This window comes from Caretta caretta, chromosome 3 (assembly GCF_965140235.1).
Source record: "Caretta caretta isolate rCarCar2 chromosome 3, rCarCar1.hap1, whole genome shotgun sequence".
NCBI classification, from domain to species: Eukaryota; Metazoa; Chordata; order Testudines; family Cheloniidae; genus Caretta; species Caretta caretta.
In genome coordinates, this window is record NC_134208.1 from 209,596,993 (window position 1) to 209,617,362 (window position 20,370).

Below are 20,370 nucleotides of genomic sequence, written 5' to 3' on the forward strand. Positions count from 1 at the left end.
CCCCTGAACTGGAACAGCCATCCCGCTCGCTGGCCCGGGGCAGGGACCCCACCGGCATGGAGGGGTTAGTTGGGCAGCCTGCAGGTGGAGGGAGTTTGTCGGGCACCTTTTACTGGAGTATCTCCGCTTGCTGTGTGAGCAGTGGCGTTTCCCTCGCGGGTAGAGCAAACACGACGCTAGCAGTGATAGGCTGTCAGTGCTTTGGGGAGAGCTGGGGAAACGCTTCGTTATCGCAGCAGCGACGAAGGAAAGGCAAGCGGCTGTCCAACGGCTTCTGAATTTTAGCCGGTTTCTTTTCCGCACAGCGTGTAATAGGCTGGAGGCAGGTGTTTTGCCATGGCAGCAGCTGCTGACAAGTGTAAAACAAAGATTTGGGTGGAGGGAGGTAAAGTGAGGGAAAGGGGGAAAAAAGACGGAACGTTCCACAGAAACTTTCCAAAGCAGACAATTTTTTTAGTGAAAAATGTCTATTTTATGAAGACGGCTGTGTCGACAAAAGATGGTTTAGTTGTTTGCAGCTGTTGCTCTGTTAAATGAGGGATGTGGGTCGGGCTCCTATGGGCAACCTCACTGACCTGCTCTCAGGCCCCCTGGCCTATCAGTTTTCAGGCCAATCCGACTCATTTGGGACCAGTTCAGAGGTCCAGCAGTTGGCTGTAAACGAATGTAGCTGTAGCTAAGGTGTCAGAATAGAAACTCCTCATGGAGCCATTGTGACCCCCTAGCCTAGTGGCAGGATTTGAACACAGGCCTTTTAGAGCAGGACCTCGGCTCCCTTCCTGGGAGCTAACACACTTGGCTGGTCCGCTGTACAAAGCCTGGATCGACAGCAGCAGAATTTTGGGAATCGGGATTTCTGGGTTCTATTCCCGTCTGACTGTATGGGCTTGTGGCTAGAGCAGGAGGTGGGGCTGGGAGCCGGGACTCCTGGGTTCTGTTCTTGGCTCAGGGAGGGGAGTGCTGTCTAATGGCTGGAGCCCTGGTTACAGACAGGGTAGCCAAGCACATAAGGACACAGGAGCAGGCACAAGCAGAACGGCGGGTGCTCCCAGCTCAGGACCCCTTCCCCTCTGGCTGTGTTTCTCCATCAACTAGTGGGTCCAGCCCCCCGGCGGACATGGAAGGCAATCCAGGGGGTTGCGAAGTGTTGGAAGGTTGTTTGCAATCTAAAGCAAAGGATTGCACTCCCCGCTCCCTGCACACCCTGACCCTTCGAGGGCAGGTGTTCTCTGTCAGTCCTCCATGCATGCAGCCCAGTGACAGGGCCATGGCATTGTTAGTGTGGGTGCATTTTAACTCTTACAGGAAATGTAAAGGAGTGTCGCCAACGGGGCCATGGGCAGTCAGGCCTAGTGGTTGAACAAGAGCTTGGACTATTGATTAGAGCTGGGTCTGGTGGGGAAGGGGGGGGGGCAAAAACCATGACCGAGCCAAGGCTCCGTACCAGAGAGGCAGAAGCCGAATGCCAGGGCCACAGGGTCAGGCAGAGCAGAGGATCAAAGCCAGAAGTTGGAGAGAACCAGGGTTTGGAGCAGGCAGTAGGTGGGACAGGATCAGGTTCAGAAACAAGGCCAGAGCAGGCTGGGAATTGGGCAGAGCAAGGATTGGAAGTTGGCTGGAGCAGGGCAGGAGCAAGACAAGTCCCGCTGTGGGCAGGATACGATTTGAACACCCAGCAATCTGCTCCAGGTGCCAGGCCTATAAGCAGGGCCACTAAACCTGGAGGCTACTCGGGCAGCTCCAAGGCAGCGCAGCTGGGCTCATTGGGTGCCTAGCAGCAAGGCTTATCAGGATGCGGGCTGGCAGCTGGTCCTGGGTCTGGCTCCTGGTGGGGCAGGCAGGTCATGGACATGCCTGGCTGTGATGAAGGGGCTGCCAGGCTGGGCAGGGTGAGCAGCCTGGATGTGGGGCGACTGTGCTCTTCCCTGCAGCTCACTCAAAACAGAAACCAGATTCAGAGCACCGATTTGTTCCCTCCCTGAGAGACCCGAGGTGGCAGCAGTGTGGGGGGGACAGGGTTAGACACTCACCCAGTTCACGCTGATGCTACAGCGCAATGCGAAGAGCCACCCCTGAGGCCGCACTCTCCGCTTTGCAAGCGACACATTTGGGATGCTGTGGGGCTCACCCAGACCAGGAAGGGGTCCTGACACCACCTGCCCTGTGATGCTGGGGGCCTTCAGGCTGTGTTGCTCTGGCTCAGAGCCTGGACACCAGGAGCCAGCCCACAAGCACAAAGGTCTCACCCTGGAGTCCACCAGCCTCGTTACTCCTGGCAGGGTGACCCCCGAGGTCTCAATTACCAGACACTTTGACGAACCAGAGGGGGGAGTGAAACCTGCCCCAATTATCAGCTCACTTTGGCTCACACGCTCCATGCTGTTTGTGCACCAGAGACCTGCGTGGGCTAAAAATAAACGAGGTTGATTTAATAGAAAAGCCCCCGATTGGAAGGCGAAATAGGGAAAGCAAACCCACACACACGACCCACAGAAAATAAACAGACAAAACTGCAGGTTTCACACTTCCACAGTAGATAAAAGTCCCTTTTCTAATACAAGTTACCTATTGCCTTTGCTCTGTTTCCCAGCATGCCCCCGGTCATAAGCGGATCCAACGTTCCACACAGCCCCCTATCCTCTGCTTCGGGATTACCTTCACTTAGTTCAAACCCCCTTCCTTCCAACAGAGTTTGCAGGGTTTTTGCTTTCAGTCAGATTAGGATGATTCACGGGGGCTGGGGGATACACACCCTCCTCTCTGTTTTCCAAGTCCGGGGTTTTCTTTCAGTTTCAGGTGTTTCCAATATGTTCCCATTAACTTGATTGGCCCATCTCTTGTCTTGTCCTGGGCTGTGCGATGTTGGGTGCTGGGGGCTAGTTTTGTCTGGCTGGGGAGGCAGCCCCCTCTCCCTGGCTGACCACCTCGGGTGGTGGAGCTGGATGTTGCTGCCCAGATTCTGAGCGGAGTTTTATACCCCTCCCGGGTACAGAGATTCCTAGCCACTGTCTGCCCACGTAGCTCACAGCAACCAGCAAGGTCACAGCACTACTAGCTTTCCAAAGATCTTACTCGACATATTTTATACACACAACCATTGTCTAGAATAAGGTGAGTCAATGGCTTATTCTTTGGGGTTCAGACCCCCTGTTCTCCCCTTGGGTGTCTGGACCCTCCTTGTCACAACATCCCAGCAGGGGAGAAGCTCTGGCCAGAGGTGGTTCTAGGCATAACCAGACTCAGCAGTTGCTTGGGGCCTCAATTTTAGTATTACCCCCCCAACACTGTCTGTCTCTTGTAATGTGGGCTATTTAGCAAGTGTCTCCGTGTGGGGTTTTTGGTTGGTGGAAACACCACCATTAGTATTTTTAGGGGGTGGGCAAGAGGTAAGGGGGCCCCAAATATTCCTGCTTAGGGCTCCAGTGGGCTAGCACGACCTCTGGCTCTGTCCCCTTTTGCTGTGCTGTTTCCCAGCTCCCATTCCAGGCCTCACTGCTGGGAACACACCCTAGGAACTCTAGCCCTCTGGCCATGCCAGTGGCTCCTGTGCTGGGAAGAGGAGCAGCCAGGCTGCTGTTTCTCACACGCCCCCCCCCCCCCCACTGCCTATGGGGCAGGAGGAAGCCGGTGTGTGGTTCAGAGGCTATTGCTTGAAGTCAGAAATGAGAGAGGCTTCCTGTTTCCTTTTTGAGATTTCACAGAATTTGAAAGCAGCCGCTACCTCGATCAGGGCCAATGATCTGGGCAGAGAACGAGGGGAGTTTCAGTTCTGACGTCTCTGGCGCCCGTTACAAATACCAGCCTGGCATTCTCCTCCCCACGTGGAGCGAGTTCCCCGGCGGGTGTGTCACGCCACTTGGGACGGCCAGCTCTGCTCCGGGAGGTTTAGCATTGCGATGGAATCAGGTCCTCCAAGGCTGCTACTCCCTGCCCGCACCCTCTCAGGCTCTGGTAAGGTGTGATTTACTAGCGCTGACAAGCCTCCACACAGGGGCTTTCAGAAACGAAAGGCTGGTTGCGTTACCAGCTGGCGGCACCTTTCTATTGCGATGGTATTTCCCAGTCCGTTGTCTCCCTGGCAGGGTCACGTGTTGCTTTGGAGTCTGGGATCTGTGCCCAAATAGATTATGTATGTCGTGTAAAATATGCTCATTGCAGCTGTGCATCATGTGTGAGCACTTTACAGATGTTTGCTCAGAGAATCTGCCCTGCTGGCCTGAGTCACTTCTTTATAAAATCATACACATCGTAATCTGGTTACTTTCATATCACTGTGATGGTGAATTTCTTCCTTGTTCCCTTGGGGGTGCAAGTATGGGGGAGGGGGGGTTGCATCATTTAGATTTCTTTCCAATATATATAGGGTTTCTTCAGTGGAACCCCTCCTCTAGAGCATTTTGGATCAGGGATGGCACTCGGAGCCTCCCTTTTCAAAACGAGTCCCCGCCCTGGGAAGGTTTCGTCACTGTGTGCGGACTAGCTGGAAGGTTCAGGCAATGCATTCTCTGTCTGCAGGGATCCGGGCAGAGCTCCAGTGTGGAGCCATGTGGCGGTTCCCTTTGTGCTGCTGGGATGCTCTGCGTGCACATGGCTTTGAAATCAATAAATCCCCAGGCCATGGGTGAGTGGAGGGCCAACATGGCATGTCCAGCTGTCAGCCAGGGGTGCAGGCAGACCAGGCCAGTGCACCCTGATCCCTGTCTTTCCTAGGGAGCTGGTGTTGGCCCAGCACTGTCCAGCAGCGTGCAGCTCCTAGCACCCCCCTTGCAGTGGATGCAGACAGCCCAGGGGAAGTGAGATGGAGGAAGAAGAGGTTTCAGTGCACACTGAGGTGGGACGTGGGGCAGGCAGGGGGCAGTTCAGGGTCCTGCTCTCTCTTTCCCTTCTGCCTTGGGAGTCTGCCAGGTGCCTCCTCTTGGAGCTGGGCTTGTGCTCCCTGCCTCGCCTTGCAGGGGGTTCCTCTCGTCCCCAGGGGCTCTCCCACCTTTCCTTATCCCTCAGCACTCTCTTCCCCTCCCCTGGTCTCTGGTTACTCCATCAACCCTGTGGCCATGGCTATGGAAGCTGCAGGGCCTCCAAGCTCACTCGAGGTGTGACTGCCTAGCTCCTCCCGCCTCGCTCCACTCTCCCCCTGCCTCTGCGTGTGTGGCTGCCCCTCTCCTTGCATTCCCCTGCCCGTCCATCCCGGGGCGCTGGCCTGGGGTAACTTCCCTGAGCTCCCAGCAAGACTCCACGGGACTGTCCCTGCAGGGGGCTGGCTGCATGGAGCTCATGGTGGGGTTGGGCTTTGTATTCAGAGCAGCTTCCAGCTGCCACCGAGAAATGAGGAACTGAGCCCTGACAGGTCTCATGCTGAGTGGCAGATAGTCCAGTGAGTCACAGGGAGTGTGTGTGTGTGTGTGGGGGGGGGGGCATGGACACCGATTCCACGGCAGCCAGGGAGCCGAGAGCGGAGGTTAAAGGCAGCCTGTGTTGGCTGGTGGCACTGAGCAGCCCGTGTCTGGTTTGCTGCACTGGGTTTATTGTTTGCGGGGCGGTGGCGGGTTCGTCATGGCAACTGTCTGTGCATGGCTCCCCCCCACCCCCCCCCCAGCCTCATTGTTCAACTTGATTGGTCAGGTCTGAGGCATACTCTGAGGAGACCGGTTTGGGTCCCTCTGGAAGATACTCGGGAGGGATGCCTGGTTTGAAAGTCCTGCTTCGGGAGGCGCTGAGCAGCTCATCTGCTGTGGGCCGGGGGCTGTGGCTTTGGGATGGAACACAGGCCGCAATGGAGCGGTGGTTTTGAGTGTCAGTGGCACCTAAGAGGTGGGCTTAGTCCCCTTGTGGATGAGGTCCTAAGTGATTTGTCCAAGGCAACATGGGAAGTCGGTGGCGGAGCAGGGAACTGAAACCTGGCTCTCCTGAGTCCTAGACTGTGGCCTAGCCATGGGACCCCCCTTCCTCTCTTTGTTAACAGCTTTCACAGACCTTTTGCAAGCCTCCCCTCAGCTTTTCTCGCCACTTTTTAGAGTAGAAATTCATGCCGTGCCTGGCCCCAAAGGCTCTGTGGAGAGCTGGAGAACTAGCAAAGTTTGACATCACCAGCTCCAAAGAAGCAAAGCCCATTTCCCTGAGATGACGAATGACTTTTATTCACGTTGGTTAAAATGCTGGCTTTTGTTCTTGGTTGGTCAACATCTTTACGGTGCCACGCCTGGGAGGGACACTCTTCACGAAGGACTCAATAATCCCCCTTCACTGGGAGCTGGAAAAGCTGCCAACCCACCTTCAGAGACATGCCTGAGCTCTCCAAGGCAAAGAAGAGCCCCTGCTCTCTTCCCCCAAAACCGCAACCTCTTGTAAAACAGCATTCTGGCCTGCTTTCCATCCTAAGCAAGCAGAGAAGGGCAGAAAGCCAATTTCTTTATTCCTGGCAGGTTCCCCCAAAGTCCCGAGACAGACTTCCAAAGATGACATACTAAAATCCCAATAATCTCTCCTCTTCTTCCCCTTCCAATCTCAGGAACTGCCAGACTGGATCAGACAGAGGTTCATCTGGTCCAAAGTCCTGTCTCTGACAGTGGCCAGTAGCTGATGTTTCAGAGAAAGGTGGAAGAATCTTGCAGCAGCAGATGTGGGATAATCTGCCCTCCACATTACGTCTCACCCTGTTCTCTAATAGTTAGAAAATGGCTTAAACCCTGCAGCTGTAGGGTTTATCTCCCTCCCAACACTCTTTTTTACCATTATCCAGTCTAACTCTGGATATTATTATTTTCCATAGAAATGTCCATTCCCTTTTTGCATCTTGCTAAATTCTTGGCCTCAACAACATCCTGTGGCAGTGGGTTCCACGGATTAATTGTCGTATGTGGAAAAAAGTACTCCCTTTTATTGGTGTTTGAATTTATCCACCTCTCAGCTGCCTTCCGTGTCCCCTTCTTCTTGTGCTATGAGACAGGAGATAAGAGCTGCCCACCTTTCTCCAGTCCAGTCAGCTTTTTATAGACTTTTATCATGTCCCCTCTTCTTTGTCTCCTTTCTAAGGTAACAGTCGAGAGTTTTAGTGAAAAGTTGGCTGGAATGTGAACGCAGCTGTTTAATGCCGAAGAACAAATTGGTATCGGTTGGCCACCGAAATTCTTGAACCGCTTCATGACATTACTGTATTGTCAACGTGACTCACATTGCCTGAGCCCAGTCAAACAGCAACCGCCCCAAGGGCAAACCACATCTTTTGTTTTGCTTGCTTACTCTTTTATAATCTCCCTCCTTACTGATTCATAAAATTAGTCAAGTGCTGGGGCTTCTCTTGCAAGTCAGCAATAAAATACTTGAGCTGAGCATGTGGAGGAAGGTAACACTGGCCACCTGCTCCCCAAGGAATGAATGAGTGCTGCTCTGGGTGTTTGAGGCCTGCCGCTGATTGGTTGAATGCTAAGCTTGTGTTGTTTTTCAATCTGAAGTGGTAACTTTTAACTCTCCCATTTCCAGTAAGCCAGATTGCTACCCAGCTTCATTCAGCACAGGAAGTGGTTACCCTGACACCTTACAGTTGTCACAAGAGCAGCATATTAAAAGATAGGCAAAGATTTATTTGCATTTGAATAGAGGGCTTCTGGGTTCCTTTGTTCTTGCTGCCCTTCAGTAAAAGGAGCTGTGACAAAAACGGCACCGTGATTGTGGTACAGGTCTCCCCCTGCTTTCTGAAATGCATTTCAATCCGCCCAATGGGGGACATGTGGCCCAGCCGCTCTGTCCCCTCGAGTTCTCTTTTTCGGCTCATAGTCGGCTCGGGCGCCCCTGGGCCATCTCTTCAGCAACAGCGACATCTGCTGGGGCAGACAAAACACTGAGAGCCGCTTGAGGCAGGTGGGAGAACTGGCAATCTCCTTTCCCCCTGCGAACAGGGGCGGCTCTGATCAATACGCAGTGCCTAAATAATCCACCATTTGGAGTGGGACAAGAGGCACCTTTCTTCTGCCACACTGACGCTTCGGGCCGTTCCCCGGCGTTCACAGGACCGGGGAGCAGGGGCTACAATGTGGCCTGGCTTGGCGTGGCGGAAGGCGGATGTCTGCTTTGCGCTGGGCTATGCGATTTGGAACTTCCCCTGGGCTCAGAGCCCCTCTCCCGGGGCTGTCGCCTGAGCTGACCTTCCGCACAAGGTGAGGAGGGGCTCCTAGGCCAGGGCATGTGTTGCAGCTCTTCCTCCTGGAGCCTGTTTAATACCAGCCTGGGCCCAATGACTAGGGGAGGAGGACCTCTAAGGTTTTTCCTTAAAGCTGCATTGCAGCACCTGCCACCTCAGCCCTGAGTTAGGTGCCCAGGCTGTGCCGGGGAAGAGTGAGGTGCCTAAAGAAGGGAGCCAGAGCCAGCCAGGGGTGCAGCGCGAGGAAAGGGGCAAGGCTGAGGGCCCAGATTCACAAACGGACTTAGGCACCTGACTGGTGGGCTGGAGGGAGGCATCTCGCTCCACCCGGGATCCTCGGCCATGAACCCTCTCCTGGAGTCAGGTGTCTAGGCCAGGTCAGTCACTCCGGCAACCTAGCCTCTTGTGCCTGAAGCCCAGACCTTTCTGGTGACAAACCTGAGTGAGCGAGAGAGCTGGCCAGGGCACTCGCCCACATGGGGGCTCAAGCAGCTCCTCAAACCTGGTGTGGCGCTGTGGGGTTCACCCAGGCCGGTAGGGTATAGACGGAAAAATGGTTCAAGCAAATGGAAGTGAAAACTCGCATCTCAAAGTCTAAAACATAATCTAACAAGATACAGGCTTGGTTCAAGATGGTTTCTTTCAACCACCAGGCTCCTTTCCTGCCTGGCCTGGCCTGGACCCATCACAGAGACCGAATCGCTTGGTTTCTTTCTCTCCTAAGGTGAAGCGCCAAGATGGAGTCTCTCTCTGTTCCTTATGTTCCCAAAGTCTTTGTTTTACAAGGCAGGAAGACCTCCTGAGGATTCAGTTTCCTGTGTCTCTCTGGGGTGCAGGAGCCATTTTAATTCTCTCTCTCTGTTTCAGCATAACCCCGGCCGGTTTAGCCTGATGGCTTTGTTTACTGGTAGTATGTAAATTGAGGTAAACCCAGTTTGCTTTCTCTAGGACAGACCTGTTTATCAGCTTTACCTAGGCTAGGCTGTCTGGTCTCAAACATGGTCTAGTAGCATCATACAGAGGAAATTCATAACTTCACATATACCGTTAATACACTGTGACAGAATACACCCCTGTATTCACACCCCACACACTACTGTAATAAACTTTGTACAAGGTATGCCTTGTAAGGTATAATTTGAAACCCATAATTTTCTGGTCAGTATTGTCCTGGTAAAATGTGTGCGACAACATTAAGATTCCCCTGTATGGTGTTATTCACAACCAAACCCCACAGCCCTGCCCAAGCAGATGTCAGATCTGTCCTACACAAAGGAAGGAATGTGTGGTTGTCTTAATTTGAATGTAAGTAGGAAACAGAGTCATCAAGCAGGGAAGGAAAACAAAGGAAGCTCAAATAGGTGAAAAAACCCAGCAAGGAACATCCTTCTCCACAGACTTAGTCTCCTGGGTCTCCGTGGGAAATGTTTTTCAAGAGGGTGACTGAAACTATCAAAAGGTGAGACAAAAAGCCCAAGGTACCCCTCTCTCTCTCCCTGCCTACCTCATTCTCTATGCCTGAGAAGGCAAAAGGAAACAGCATTGGCCTCTGGGAGAGGGGGCCTGACCTGAGAGTTTGGTCAGTAATCTGCTGGACCATGTGGTGAGAAAGTTTTGCTTTGCAACTAAGATAGTTTAAGTAGATACTGGAAATTTTTATTTTAACCATTTCTGACTTTTATGCCTCATTACTTGTACTCACTTAAAATCTATCTCACTGTAGTTAATAAACTTGTTTTACTGTTTTATCTAATGCAGTACGTTTAAATTGAAGTGTCTGGGTAACTCAAGATAATAAAATGGCATATTATTCCCTTAAAGGGATAATAGACTTAATATATTGGTATTGTCCAGAAGAGGGCTGGGCAGTCCAGGACATACATTTCTGGGGAAAGATCCGGGATTGGGGGGGTGTTGGGGTCACCCAGCAGTACAACCAAGGCTGGTGAGAGCCAGGGTGTAACTGGCAGGATGCAGTTACACACACTCAGCGCCTGACTTGCATGCTGGGGGCTGTTTGTGAGTGGCCCAGCTGGGAGCTACCGCAGCAAGGCATTGTAAGGCAGCCAAGGTTGCAGGGCAGATGTGATGCAGCCCCCACTCCTCTCCCCCCCCCCCCCGCCCTGCCCTGCCGCGGTCTGGATTGTGCCCCGGTATGTCAACACCTGCATTTGACAACAATATTAATAACCAACTTGTCATTGACTTCCATATGATACCTCACAAGGTGTCTGTTGCACAAATATTATTGCAGTAGAGTGCAGGGTGTGAGTGCAGGGCGGCCTAGGATCACACTTGAGTCTCCCGTATCTCAGATGAAAGCCCCAATGCACTCATCCCTTCCCCCTCTGACCTGACAGGTACCAGGCCCTAGGTGTGCTCTGAACACGTCTACAGGATCAGACCTGGCAGATGAGATGGGCGGGGAAAAGCCTCATTTGAGAATCCCACTACGGGCTGCTGGGGCCACGCCTGGAGCCAGGGCTACAAGCAGCTTTCAACTGTGGGGCAGCATTACTGCTTAGGCAGCTTGGCACATGCCAACTGGCAGAAACATAGGGGCCTAAATGATGCACATAGGCACCTAAAAAGACAATAAGGTACCGAAATCCCTTTGTGAATATGGGCCTTAGACACTGGAGTAGCCGAAGGGTGAACTTCACTTTCTAATAGAGGCTTTCTGCTGACTATCTGACCTTTTCTCTGGCTTTTCCTCAAAGCCATCAACTATTTGTTACTTTTCCATGCAGTCCCTTCTTTGCTGTTCTCCACAGAGCATTATTATTAATGATTTGTACGATGGTAGTGCCTAGGAGCCCTGGTCACCAATTAGTTCCCCATTGTGCTGGGCGCAAACAGAACACAGAGACCGTCCCAGCCTAGCCTGTGTCCAGCTGTAGGCATCATGGCAAAGGAGAGTTTTGAGGAGGGACTGGAAGGCGGTACCGAGGTGGTTTTGTGGATGTTTATGGGGAGCTCCCCCAAGCATGGGGGGCAGCATGGGAGAAAGCTCAAAGATGCTTGTTGGAAAATGTAACAAGCGGGCCACGGAGGCCGACACCAACATGTAAACGGTTGTAGCTCAGTTTAAGTCCATGGAATTCTGACAATTGACAGCAGTTAGGGATCAAGCTCTTAAAGAGGTGCATAAACTTGGTGTAGTTTTAACTCTTTATGTTGTTCATTCACTTTTTGAATGTCATTCAGCTTGGGCAGTGCAAATTTGCAGCTGGCCAGAACGTTTTCATCAGCACACTTTTCCATCGGAAAATTTTCAGAACAAAAACATTGATCTTTGTTTCAAAATAATTTTTTGTTTTGAAATTTATATTTGAGAGAGGAGTCAAACCAAACATTTCAAATTGATCAAAACAAATTGATCAGAACTAAACATTTTGATTAGCCCAAACTGTTGGTTGCTTTTTTTTTTTTTCATTTTGTGGCGGAAAAAAGTTAAATTGAGACTTTTGGTTCAGACTTGTGACAATTTTTTTCAAAAATTCCCGATACTGGGGGGGCTCAGAAAGTCTGTCACCTGACCAGCTGTACTGAAAATAGTCATCAGGTTCCCCCACTATGACTCACTGACTAGCACAATGCTTCATGGTCAGGCTCCAAACGCAGCGCCAGAGTCTCGAAAACCAGCTTTCATTAAAATTTTTTTTTATAAAAAGCCATAAAACCCATCTCTGGTTTGATCTTCTCGCACAGCTGTTACAAGCGGTACCTTTTGGGATTAAACTACCTGGCAGTTTCCACTGAAATAGATCTTGGATGCTGCCGATCATAGAATCACAGATCTGTCTGGCTGGAAGGGACCTCAAGCGGTCATCTAATCCATTCCCCCACGCTGAGGCAGGACCAAGTAGACCTAGACCATTCCTGACAGGAGTTTCTTCTGTGTTCATGGGGGCCATCTGAAACTTGTATTCATTTTTCTTGTTAATCATGTTTCTGGTAGTGCTTAAGGACCAGCCCGTTGTGCGAGGCACTACCCAAACACCCAGCCGTGGACCAGTCAGACACAGAGCGGGGGTGGGAGGGTGGAGTGCACAGGCCAAGTGAGCAATGGGACGGCAGCAGGCGCCATGTTACTGCTGCCATTCTCTTATTTTTGACGGGAGGGTTTACTTAAGAGAGGATCATCTAAATGGAAAGAGACGGGAAGCGGGCACAGGGTAAGAGGGACAATGTGGAGTGAAGCTGATGTGAAAAGACGGAGCTGGGTGCGGGGGAGGAGGAAGGTTGGAGCAAACTGGCAGTCAGGGCAGAGAAAGTCCAGTCAAAACTGTAGAAAGTTCTCGGTGTGTCCAGAGGTTCCCTGCATTGACAGCATCTGCTCCTACCTGTAGTGAAGCAGCCATGATAGGGTTAACTGGGTTACCCAGAGTATTTGGGGGTGGAACCCTGCTCTCCCCCTCCCTCTGTCCCTTCCTGTTTGGTTAGGGGGTGTTTCTCCCCCACTCCGCTGGGATGAATTTAAATAAAGCAGCAGGTTCCCAGCCTGCAGACCTGGGAGTAGACTTATTTTTGTTGCACTGAGCGGTCCCTTTTGAAAACTGCTGACAAGGAAAAAACATATGCATGGCAATTTATGGGAAAATTGAGGAGTTTAGTGAAGCCAATGAGGCTTGGTAGCAATACTATGAAAGACTGGGCTGCACTTCCCTTACAAATGAGATTATAGACCAGGACAAACAACCGTTTTCCTCAGTGTCTGTGGCAGTGAAACCTATTCCCTCTCCTGGAGTTTGCAACAACCTCAGAAACCAGGGAAGGAAAGTTTTTAAAAGACCTACAGAAGATCTGAAGAGGGCACGACACACGAAATCCAAATGTTCTTGGAGAACAGTGTGAGGCTCTGGATGAGGAGGCAAGGTGAAACTAGCTCTGTGTGTGTGTGTGTGTGTCAGAGCTTAAAAGACTAGCACAGTATTGCCTGTGTCCTAGGATGTGTTGCGGGACAGGTCGGCTTGTGGTATTAATCAGGAGAGACTTCAAAACCATTGCTGTCAGAGGGCAATTGTACCTGACCCGGAGCTGTCGAATTAGCAGCAGCAATGGAAGCAGCTGTGAAAAACTTACTAGATTTGTGCTTAGAATGCCTTAAAGCAGGACCAGTTCCATAGAGAACAGATTGAGACCAAATTAGCCAGGCTGGAGAAAGAGGGTAGCATTTTCCCAGTGCAATTTTTTGAATGGGCCACACTTACAACCAGACGAAGACCATCCACATCCTTGGGCATGATAAAGTCCCAGTGAATCGGGTCTCCGACTCTGGCAATTGCCCCATGCCATGGATGGAGGATTTGCCAGTGGGCATAAAAATTGAGTAAGCTGGCCATGTCACGGGTGTACCAGCAGCTGAGACTGGCGGCGGACTGTCAGAAATTTACCACTAGAAAGACTCCCAAGGGCTTATCCCGGTACAAGTGATTGACATATGGGACATCGTCAACACCTGGAATTTTCCAGAGCTCCATGGAAATTTTTTTTGAAAGGCATCCTGTGTGTGGTTACGAAGCTTGATGTCATCTTCAACCCAGGCAGAACTGGGGTAGGACACCTGTCAACACTGGAAAAGGTACTTTGAAGATAGTGGAGGCTGCAGGACTTCGCTTCAAACAAAGTACATGTTTTTCTGTGAGACCAGAAGTGGTGTCCCTGGTTCTCCTGGATAGACCAGGACGGGATTCACCCCAAGGCAGACAAGGTCACGGCAACTGTCTCTTCCCCCTTACTCTGGTTTGGCCGGTTCTCAGAACACCACTGAGTTCTGAGCACACTTAGGGATGGTATAATCATCAGCACAGGTTTCTCCCACATGTTTTGGCCCTTTCACTGCCCCCTTGCATTAATTCCTGAAAGAGGGAGATCCCCTGATATTGGAGCAAGAAAGACCTTTCCAGGAGTCTGAAAAGCTACTCAAGTCCTCCGAGCTCCTTTTCATTCATTTTGAGCTGGAGGAAGAATTAATCCTGTCCTGTGATGTGTCATCATCTGGAATAGGGGCAGTTCTGGCCCATAACATAGGGGATGTTGGAGAACAGCTAGTTGGAAGTCTCCAGGTCACTGGCTAAAGTTGAACAAGGTTAGAGAAAGAAAGGCTAATGGTTATTTTTGGAATGAAAACGTCCATCAGTACCTGCATGGGAAGCTTTGGACCATTCTTTCAGATCACAGACCCCTTGTGGGACTCTCTAACAAGAGCAAAGGTGTGCTGAGTATGGCAGCTGGCCGGCAACACCACTGGGCTGCTCCCTTAGCCGCTTATGAGTATAAGGGTATGTCTACACTACGGAATAAGGTCGAATTTATAGAAGTCGGTTTTTTAGAAATCGGTTTTATGTATTCGAGTGTGTGTGTCCCCACAGAAAATGCTCTAAGTGCATTAAGTGCATTAACTCGGCGGAGTGCTTCCACAGTACCGAGGCTAGAGTCGACTTCCGGAGCGTTGCACTGTGGGTAGCTATCCCACAGTTCCCGCAGTCTCCGCTGCCCATTGGAATTCTGGGTTGAGATCCCAATGCCTGATGGGGCTAAAACATTGTCGCGGGTGGTTCTGGGTACATATCGTCAGGCCCCCATTCCCTCCCTCCCTCCGTGAAAGCAAGGGCAGACAATCATTTCGCGCCTTTTTTCCTGAGTTACCTGTGCAGACGCCATACCACTGCAAGCATGGAGCCCACTCAGGTAACCATCACCCTATGTCTCCTGGGTGCTGGCAGACGCAGTACGGCATTGCTACACAGTAGCAGCAACCCCTTGCCTTGTGGCAGCAGACGGTACAGTACGACTGGTAGCCGTCATCGTCATGTCCGAGGTGCTCCTGGCCACGTCGGCTGGGAGCGCCTGGGCAGACATGGGTGCAGGGACTAAATTTGGAGTGACTTGACCAGGTCATTCTCTTTAGTCCTGCAGTCAGTCCTATTGAACCGTCTTATGGTGAGCGGGCAGGCGATACGGATTGCTAGCAGTCGTACTGTACCATCTTCTGCCAGGCAGGCAAGAGATGAGGATTTCTAGCAGTCGTACTGTACCATCTTCTGCCAGGCAGGCAAGAGATGAGGATTTCTAGCAGTCGTATTGTACCATCTTCTGCCAGGTAGGCAAGAGATGAAGATGGCTAGCAGTCGTACTGTACCATCTTCTGCCGAGCAGCCATGAGATGTGGATGGCATGCAGTCCTTCTGCACCGTCTGCTGCCAGCCAAAGATGTAAAAGATAGATGGAGTGGCTCAGAACAAGAAATAGACCAGATTTGTTTTGTACTCATTTGCCTCCTCCCCTGTCTAGGGGACTCATTCCTCTAGATCACACTGCAGTCACTCACAGAGAAGGTGCAGCGAGGTAAATCTAGCCATGTATCAATCAGAGGCCAGGCTAACCTCCTTGTTCCAATAAGAACGATAACTTAGGTGCACCATTTCTTATTGGAACCCTCCGTGCAGTCCTGCCTGAAATACTCCTTGATGTACAGGCACCCCCTTTGTTGATTTTAGCTCCCTGAAGCCAACCCTGTAAGCCGTGTCGTCAGTCGCCCCTCCCTCCATCAGAGCAACGGCAGACAATCGTTCCGCGCCTTTTTTCTGTGCGGATGCCATACCAAGGCAAGCATGGAGGCCGCTAAGCTCACTTTGGCAATTAGGAGCACATTAAACACCACACGCATTATCCAGCAGTATATGCAGCACCAGAACCTGGCAAAGCGATACCGGGCGAGGAGGCGACGTCAGCGCGGTCACGTGAGTGATCAGGACATGGACACAGATTTCTCTGAAAGCATGGGCCCTGCCAATGCATGCATCATGGTGCTAATGGGGCAGGTTCATGCTGTGGAACGCCGATTCTGGGCTCGGGAAACAAGCACAGACTGGTGGGACCGCATAGTGTTGCGGGTCTGGGACGATTCCCAGTGGCTGCGAAACTTTCGCATGCGTAAGGGCACTTTCATGGAACTTTGTGACTTGCTTTCCCCTGCCCTGAGGCGCATGAATACCAAGATGAGAGCAGCCCTCACAGTTGAGAAGCGAGTGGCGATAGCCCTGTGGAAGCTTGCAACGCCAGACAGCTACCGGTCAGTTGGGAATCAATTTGGAGTGGGCAGATCTACTGTGGGGGCTGCTGTGATGCAAGTAGCCCACGCAATCAAAGATCTGCTGATATCAAGGGTAGTGACCCTGGGAAATGTGCAGGTCATAGTGGATGGCTTTGCTGCAATGGGATTCCCTAACTGTGGTGGGGCTATAGACGGAACCCATATCCCTATCTTGGCACCGGAGCACCAAGCCGCCGAGTACATAAACCGCAAGGGGTACTTTTCGATAGTGCTGCAAGCTCTGGTGGATCACAAGGGACGTTTCACCAACATCAACGTGGGATGGCCGGGAAAGGTGCATGATGCTCGCATCTTCAGGAACTCTGGTCTGTTTCAAAAGCTGCAGGAACGGACTTTATTCCCAGACCAGAAAATAACTGTTGGGGATGTTGAAATGCCTATATGTATCCTTGGGGACCCAGCCTACCCCTTAATGCCATGGCTCATGAAGCCGTACACAGGCAGCCTGGACAGTAGTCAGGAGCTGTTCAACTACAGGCTGAGCAAGTGCAGAATGGTGGTAGAATGTGCATTTGGACGTTTAAAGGCGCGCTGGCGCAGTTTACTGACTCGCTTAGAGCTCAGCGAAACCAATATTCCCACTGTTATTACTGCTTGCTGTGTGCTCCACAATATCTGTGAGAGTAAGGGGGAGACGTTTATGGCGGGGTGGGAGGTTGAGGCAAATCGCCTGGCTGCTGGTTACGTGCAGCCAGACACCAGGGTGGTTAGAAGAGCACAGGAGGGCGCGGTACGCATCAGAGAAGCTTTGAAAACCAGTTTCATGACTGGCCAGGCTACGGTGTGAAAGTTCTGTTTGTTTCTCCTTGATGAAACCCCCCGCCCCTTGGTTCACTCTACTTCCCTGTAAGCTAACCACCCGCCCCTCCTCCCTTCAATCACCGCTTGCAGAGACAATAAAGTCGTTGTTGCTTCACATTCATGCATTCTTTATTCATTCATCACACAAATAGGGGGATGACTACCAAGGTAGCCCAGGAGGGGTGGTGGAGGAGGGAAGGAAAATGCCACACAGCACTTTAAGCACAGCACTTTAAAAGTTTACAACTTTAAAATTTATTGAATGACAGCCTTCTTTTTTTTGGGCAATCCCCTGTGGTGGAGTGGCTGGTTGGCCGGAGGCCCCCCCACCGCGTTCTTGGGCGTCTGGATGTGGAGGCCATGGAACTTGGGGAGGAGGGCGGTTGGTTACAGAGGGGCAGCAGTGGCAGTCTGTGCTCCAGCTGCCTTTGCTGCAGCTCAACCATACACTGGAGCATACTGGTTTGGTCCTGCAGCAGCCTCAGCATTGAATCCTGCCTCCTCTCATCATGCTGCCGCCACATTTGAGCTTCAGCCCTGTCTTCAGCCCGCCACTTACTCTCTTCAGCCCGCCACCTCTCCTCCCGGTCATTTTGTGCTTTCCTGCACTCTGACATTATTTGCCTCCACGCATTCGTCTGTGCTCTGTCAGTGTGGGAGGACAGCATGAGCTCGGAGAACATTTCATCGCGAGTGCGTTTTTTTTTCTTTCTAAGCTTCACTAGCCTCTGGGAAGGAGAAGATCCTGTGATCATTGAAACACATGCAGCTGGTGGAGGAAAAAAAAAGGGACAGCGGTATTTAAAAAGACACATTTTATAAAACAGTGGCTACACTCTTTCAGGGTAAACCTTGCTGTTAACATTACATACATAGCACATGTGCTTTCGTTACAAGGTCGCATTTTGCCTCCTCCCACCGCGTGACTACCCCCTCAACCTTCCCCCCTCCCTGTGGCTAACAGCGGGGAACATTTCTGTTTAGCCACAGGCAAACAGCCCAGCAGGAATGGGCTCCTCTGAGTGTCCCATGAAGAAAAGCACTCTGTTTCAACCAGGTGACCATGAATTATATTTCACTCTCCTGAGGATAACACAGAGATAAAGAACGGATGTTGTTTGAATGCCAGCAAACATACACTGCAATGCTGTGTTCTACAATGTTTCCCGAGTACGTGTTACTGGCCTGGAGTGGTAAAGTGTCCTACCATGAAGGACGCAATAAGGCTGCCCTCCCCAGAAACCTTTTGCAAAGGCTTTAGGACTACATCTAGGAGAACCGCAAATGCCAGGGCAAAGTAATCCTTTCACATGCTTGCTTTTAAACCATGTATAGTATTTTAAAAGGTACACTCACCAGAGGTCCCTTCTCCGCCTGCTGGGTCCAGGAGGCAGCCTTGGGTGGGTTCGGGGGGTACTGGCTCCAGGTCTAGGGTGAGAAACAGTTCCTGGCTGTTGGGAAAACCGGTTTCTCCGCTTGCTTGCTGTGAGCTATCTACAACCTCCTCCTCATCATCATCTTCTTCATCCCCAAAACCTGCTTCCGTATTGCCTCCATCTCCATTGAAGGAGTCAAACAACACGGCTGAGGTAGTGGTGGCTGAACCCCCTAAAATGGCATGCAGCTCATCATAGAAGCGGCATGTTTGGGGCTCTGACCCAGAGCGGCTGTTCGCCTCTCTGGTTTTCTGGTAGGCTTGCCTCAGCTCCTTCAGTTTCACGCGGCACTGCTTCGGGTCCCTGTTATGGCCTCTGTCCTTCATGCCCTGGGAGATTTTCACAAAGGTTTTGGCATTTCGAAAACGGGAACGGAGTTCTGATAGCACGGATTCCTCTCCCCAAACAGCGATCAGATCCCGTACCTCCCGTTCGGTCCATGCTGGAGCTCTTTTGCGATTCTGGGACTCCATCATGGTCACCTGTGCTGATGAGCTCTGCATGGTCACCTGCAGCTTGCCACGCTGGCCAAACAGGAAATGAGATTCAAAAGTTCGTGGTTCTTTTCCTGTCTACCTGGCCAGTGCATCTGAGTTGAGAGTTCTGTCCAGAGCGGTCATAATGGAGCACTCTGGGATAGCTCCCGGAGGCCAATACCATCGAATTGTGTCCACAGTACCCCAAATTCGAGCCGGCAACGTCGATTTAAGCGCTAATCCACTTGTCAGGGGTGGAGTAAGGAAATCGATTTTAAGAGCCCTTTAAGTCGAAATAAAGGGCTTCATTGTGTGGACGGGTGCAGGTTTACATCGATTTAACGCTGCTAAATTCGACCTAAAGTCCTAGTGTAGACCAGGGCTAGGATAGCCTTTAAGGCAAGGATCAGCATGCCAGTGCAAATGCCCTCAACTGTTTGCCAGCACCAGAACCACCTGGTTGGATGGTGCTTCCAGGAGAGATCCCGTTACTTGCAGAACACCTTGACCTGCCAGTAAAGGCTTCCCAGGTAAGGAAACAGACTAGCCAGGCTCCTGTCCCGTCCTGGGTGCAGAGTATGTACTGCCCGGCTGGCCAAACCAGAGTAAGGGGAAAGAGTTCCACCGGTTGGGGTCCGAGAGTGCAGAGCCGAGCATAGAGAAGGGATGTGTATTGTGGGGCACGAAGGTGGCTATTCCCCATGAGGACAAGTTAAAGTCCAGAGTCATGCTCCTGCTTTTCCTCACGTGAACTCCTGGGCCCAGCGCTCGGTGTGGGCCTCAAATCCAGGCTCCTGGGGGCTGCCAAACAAGAACCTCATCTGCTGCACCACCAGGAGAGGCTCCAGGGAGGGAACTGCAGCTAATGCCCCGCACCAGAGGCTCACCCGCTGACTCAGCAGGGTCAGGTGACGAGCAGCACACTGCTGATTGGACACCACCAGGTATAAAGCTTCCTGTTCCAGTCCCACTCACTTTGTCTGAGCACCAGTTGCTGCGCAGGCCACAGAGACCAAGTCCCTGCCTCCTTGCCTGGTTCCTATTCCTTGTCCCTGGTTCCTCGTGCTTCGCCTTGCTCGCTGGTCCTGCTACCACACCTCATCCCTGCTCCTGTTACCATGTCTGGTTGTTGCTTCCTCCCGCTGCCCTCCATCTTTGACCCTGGACGACTTCTGACTCTGGCTTGAGCCTGGGTGTGGCTTCTGATTGTGACCCCAGCTCCACCCCTCGGTCAGACAGCCCATTGTGGGCCCTGACAGCGTCATGGCCAAACATGGATGAGGAGCTGGAAAAAGGAAGAAAGGGATGTCCCCAGTGTCAAGTACACCAGCAGACCCTGGGCCTGGCACCTCTTCATGCCTGGGAATGGCCAGGAGACCCCTGGGTCCACATGCACAGACTCCG

At 51.7% G+C, this 20,370-nt stretch overlaps 1 long non-coding RNA gene across 3 annotated transcripts in view; it reads left to right on the forward strand.

Annotated features, from left to right (window-relative positions):
• The first annotated feature begins 3,773 nt into the window (after positions 1-3,773).
• The window catches only part of LOC125633257 (uncharacterized), a 317,997-nt gene continuing 301,400 nt past the window's right edge, over positions 3,774-20,370 (forward strand). Inside the window, exon 1 of one of the 3 annotated variants that reach the window (XR_012667898.1) lies at positions 3,774-3,951. This is a non-coding gene — a long non-coding RNA (uncharacterized LOC125633257). The remainder of the gene's footprint in view (positions 3,952-20,370) is intronic. The other 2 variants (XR_007355547.2, XR_007355549.2) reach the window with 2 other exon arrangements.